We start from the raw sequence: 5,530 nt of genomic DNA, 5'->3' as shown, positions 1-5,530 counted from the left end.
GGAGTCAGAAATAGAGTATTTTGACCTAGTTAGGGATTCAGATATGTGGAGTGAGTTAGTTCAACTGACAAGAATTATGATTTAATAATCTTTACTCCTATATCTCCTAAATATTATCATAGACCCCATTAGAGCCAAGTGAATAAGCTGGGACTGTGGAAAGTTGTACATCCTCAATGCAACCTGACCAGCTCATGAAAAAGCTTCCTCTCTCTTTCTCGGTCTTTCTCTTTCTCTCTGGCAAATATTTATTGGACAACTTTCCCCTATCTGCAAAAAAAAAAAAAAAAAAAATCCCTGCACTTGTGTAGCTACCTTTTAGTGATTAGAATTAGGAAGTGAGGTGGTTGACTCAGGATGCCTACTAATACAGTGAGGAATGTTTCCACGGAAAATCATTAGGGCAATTTGGGTACATTTCCTATGCATTGAGTGAGCCTTCAAATCCAAGTTCTGACGACTATGTATTTGAAGATGTAATAAAAAGCAGTTTTTCTGCCATTAGTTATATTAAAAAAAAATATTTACTGGACAACAAAGGTATATAGTGGTGGTGGTGGTTATATGACATGGAATTGGTTCCAACTCATATACACCCATATAGGGTTTCTGAGGCTGTAAATTTTCATGGGAGCAGAAAACCTCATCTTTCTCCTGTGGAACCACTGGTAGTTTTGAACTGCTGGCCTTGAGACTAGCAACCCGACTCATAACTACTACACTACCAGAGTGCCTTACAAAGGTACATAGAAATTAGTATTTCTGAATTTTCAATAGTTACTAAGTAGACCAGGTCAAGTAATGTGTCTATAAGTCAAAGAGTGACATATAATTTTTAGTCATTTGAGAAGTTTTGGCATATAACTTGGTGTACACTGAGACTGCCAAGGACTCTAATCAATGTTTAATAAATGCTTTGGGGAAGCTCGGTATCCTCTAATATTTTACTTTCAACAAAATCAAAGAAGAACCTAAACAATAGATTGTTAAATATTACCAGGGTGGTAGTTTGTTTCTAGCATATTCTTAAGTTCCAATGTAGGAATGACATCGCTCTTATCGAATTCCTTCCATCCCCATCACATAATATCCAGTGTTTCTCACATCATAAAAACTAACACTCGGAATAGAATTGATGTGGGGCCTTCATCCATGGGTACAGGAACTAATAGGGTAAAAAAATTCCCAACCATCTTATTTAAAAATCCATTTATAATAATTTTTTACCTTTTATGTTTAATAATTATATATCAAAATATGTAATATTCATGTTGCTTTGATAAGCTGTGTACTAAAAATCATTGTAATGATAAATCAATCTAGAATTGTTTTATTACTTGGAGCTTTAGGGAAATAGGGCTTTTAATATTTAAATTTTTATACTTTATTGCAAAGGAGTATAATAGTATGATCAATAAAAGATTTTCAAGCATAATCATATAGGACATTAGGATAAAATTTAAAGAGGAATATAATAAAAATATAAGTTCAAACAAAAATTAAGACTTAAAAGTTTCAGTGTTAAACAAGAGCTTGTTCTTTGCTAATTTTATTTTTTAAGATTTGCAGCTATTTTATTTACAAGTATACATTGAACACAATGAAATAAACACTGATGTATCCAGCTTAGTTTAGAATAGTGTGACAATAGGTATTTTGATGATTACACTATTTTAAACAACAAACTACACAGAAAAATTAATGCCAGTAAAAATTCTTGGTCATATTATTAAGAAATACGATATATAAACTGAAAATATGATTGCTTAAAATTTGAAAATGGAAGTGAACCCATTTGGACAGTCAGAGTTTAACAGAATCTGAAAGTGAGAGTGGGGAAGAGGCAGGGAAGCTCTGACCCAAATGATGTCTTTCGGGTTAACAGAAGAAAAAAGAAGCGTAGTTTATCTTAAAGGAAAACGGGCAGTTTGCTTCTTCAGGTAAAAGATATTCCCAGTGTCCTCAGGTTGTGCAGCAGAATCACATCACTGAGCACGAAGACTTTCCTTGTGAAGCTGCTCTATCAATATCTTCTGCCTCCAAAACTGTCCTTCTAAAAACATCAACAGCAGTCTGAGTTTCTTTAGCAGATGATTCCAAAAAAGCTGCATTCCAAGATTCTGCTAAAGCTTTCCCTTCTTCATAACTGATCACCCTTTCCATATGTTTGTTGTTGTTGTTAGGTGCTATCGAGTCAGTACTGACTCATAACGACCTTATGCACAGCAGAACGAAACACTGCCTGATCTTGGGCCAACCTCACAATTGTTGCTATGCTTGAGTCCATCGATGCTGCCACTTGGCCAATCCATCTCATTGGGGGTCTTCCTTTTCTCTGACCCTCCGCCTTACCAAACATGATATTCTTCTCCAGTGACTGGTCCCTCCTGACAATATGTTCGAAGTATGAGAGATGAAGTTTGGCCATCCTGGCCTGTAGGTCTTTTTTATTTCCCACCAACATAATATGTATTTGAACTTTCCCCACCATATCCAACAATTTGCCACGGATAACTTTAATCACCTCAAAGCTTTTGATTGATGTAACAGAGTACACAAGGATATAACCATTAATATCTATAGAGTATGTCTGAGGAAAGATGGAACATTCATCTTGTCCAGCTGTGTCTACAAAAGATGATATTCTTGTCCATTTACTGCGATCAATTTTGTAAAAGTGTTTTGTATGGTTGGATCAGATGAATAAACAAATTGGCCTTCAACAAACTGAATTGTCAATGAGAATTTCCCCACAGATCCATAGTTCAGGATAGCGGTCTTCCCGGACTTGGACTGCGGTATCTTCTCAGCCTCCCAGGCCCGCCGAACCTCACCACTGTACCTCACCGTCATGCTGCTGCTACGGGTGCTGGTGGGAGTCACATACAGGGAGTGGCGGCTGCTCTACTCTTTGTTTGTTTTTAATGAACGATAGTGAATAGCCATTCAAAATAGTATTTAGATGCTTTGGATACATTTCAAGATGATAGACTAGTTCTATTATAAAATAACAATATTTTATAATATGCTGAAACTATTTCCTTTGCAATTCTTTAAATTTAAGATGAAACACTTTAAATGTTAATTCCAAATAACATGTGCAAAAGGAGTATCAAGAATTAAAACATAAGTACCATTGAGTCGATTTGACTCATAGCAACCCTGTATAGGGTTTCCAAGAAGCAGCTGGTAGGTTTTGAACCACCAACCTTGTGATTCACAGTCCAATGTTTACCAGACAGTGCCACACCAGGAGTCCGATTAGGGAGAAAACGAACAAAAATACGAAATTCACTGATCTACTACGTCCCATGTCTGCACTTTTACCCTTCTCGACATTCAAGAGATTGACACTTAAGTTTGTTGGATAAAAGTGTTAATGAAAATATTTCATTAAAGCCTCTCAAGATTTCTGGGCACACCCTGTTCTGCAGGCCCAGACCAGGTTACAGTTGATTCCAGTGAAGCTGATTTTGAATGTGTGCAGGAATGCCATGGGTCAGCTCTGAGGTCAAAGGTAATAGTTGACACTGGTTCATTTCTTGATGGTTAGAATAGGTCTGGCTCATAGAAGGAAAAGGAAAACTGAATTTCCCACCTGGACTTACAGCTACAGTCAGGGATGGAGAAATTCCATTGCAAGACTGGAAAATGTCCTATGGGAAGAAGAAATATATATATATATATATATATATGGAATTCCTTTCCTTCATATAAATCTGACCATCCATCACATTTTTGTCAAGTATATTTGACTTCCTGAGGCAAGAAAAAGTCCCATAAAAATTCCACTGTATAATTTAGAAAAGTATATACATACATTCACACTCAAACAATGAAAAATATTTGGAAACAAATGGCATAAAAGAATCACAGGGACACTGACGCGGCCTTTCCTCTTGTCTGCAATTCCAGGGCTAGGAAGTTACCTACTCAATAAGAAAAAAAAGGGGTGTGGGTATGGAAGGAACGAGGTCCAGTCTCTTGCTAACAACATGCAACTCCTTGGACTCTTAGAGCATCAGCTTATCTTTAAAGTGGGATTCAAGGTAGTCACTTAATCTACTTGACAAAACTGCTGCTGTGATTAGCAAATAGAATATGAATTTAAAACAAACAAACAAAAAAAAAACATAAGCCAGCTTGATTCATCCCTTTGATTTGTGTAAGCACTTCAATGCCAACACTTTTGGAAGAAGAACCTTCACTTGGTGTTTTCCATTTCATATTCTCTCCAAATGCTGCCTCTTTTTCCCTACAAAGCATTCCATTTGGGTGGAAGGATGGGTGTGGAGAGTTGCCACTGATGTCATCCACAAAAAAGCAAACATTTATTAGAGACAGAATGCACATTTCAATGAAAAGTTAGGACAGCTAGCCTTCATTTAACTGTAATGAAACCAAACACTGGGTACGATCCTATTCTTAAACAACTGTAGATATTTAAACCAAGATGAAAGATAAGTCATCCTTCTGACACAGGAAAGAACAATTGGAAAATTAACAGAAGGTCTACTTACACCTATAATATCAAAATGAATCACTGATTTTAAGTCAGATGGGCTGTCATAATAAAGCCATGAACAACAGTGAGAAATGGAAACAGTTGATTTACCCTGACTATGATTAGCTCTCACACATCTTGAACTGCAATCTAGGGAATCAAGATCATTTAATACTTTCTTAAACTAATTTCTATCAATAATGTCAAAGGTCTCTCTCAAGGAAAAGCACTATTAACAAAAATAGGAGACCCTAATTCATTAATTTGCTAATGGATATTCATTGATTTGGACATAAGCTTCAATGCTGTCAATCTAGAATTGATCCGTAGGAAGCACAGACCATAATAGGACACATAATTGTGCAGATCTGGTTGCAACTTGGAAAAAAATATGCAGGTCTTAAAATTCTCTGAACATGAAAATGAAAAACACAACTAATAAACAGTTGTGTTGCCTTTTAGTCTTTGCCCCCAACTGCAGAGCTTCATTTTTAACATATGTTTAACTGCTATTTTTTATTACACTCATATTTAGGCCGAGAGGAACAAGCTTACCACATATGCTTTGGGTTATATACTAACTACTTTCTGTCAGATGGTGAGTTAAGAAGAAAAGGCACTGAAAGAGAAGAATTAAATCCAAATCCAGCTTATAGATATCCCTAGCTTTGGGGAGGAAAAAAGCTCTGTTTGAGAGAATTTGGGGGTACTTTTCCACAGAATGTTTTTCAAGAAAAAACCTGAATCAGATACTGTTATTGAAAGATTCTATTTCAAATAGAGTCATCTTAAGCCCCACCTAAAAAGGCTCTGGGGATACCAAATTGATCCTCGTAAGTATCTATCTTATTAAGAGATGGTACACATACTAGATCTTGGCTTGTAAGATTCTGGAGAAAAGTAATGAATTGGTGCTATTAGGGCTTGGTGGCAAGGGAATGCTATATAACGCTTAGTTAGAAGGTGACCCTGGGTAACAGCAATGGTCAAGCTAAAAGGTTGGCAGTGTGAACCCATTCAGAGGTG

General features: G+C 36.4%; 1 pseudogene; it reads right to left on the bottom strand.

Moving 5' to 3' along the window:
* Window positions 1-1,980: 1,980 nt before the first annotated feature.
* On the bottom strand, window positions 1,981-2,853 carry LOC102835611 (annotated as a pseudogene).
* Window positions 2,854-5,530: the final 2,677 nt, after the last annotated feature.

The sequence above is a fragment of the Chrysochloris asiatica genome, unplaced genomic scaffold (assembly GCF_000296735.1).
Source record: "Chrysochloris asiatica unplaced genomic scaffold, ChrAsi1.0 scaffold00004, whole genome shotgun sequence".
NCBI lineage: Eukaryota > Metazoa > Chordata > Mammalia > Afrosoricida > Chrysochloridae > Chrysochloris > Chrysochloris asiatica.
The sequence above is the reverse complement of the archived record's forward strand: the minus strand, read 5'-3'. Positions and strand labels throughout refer to the sequence as shown.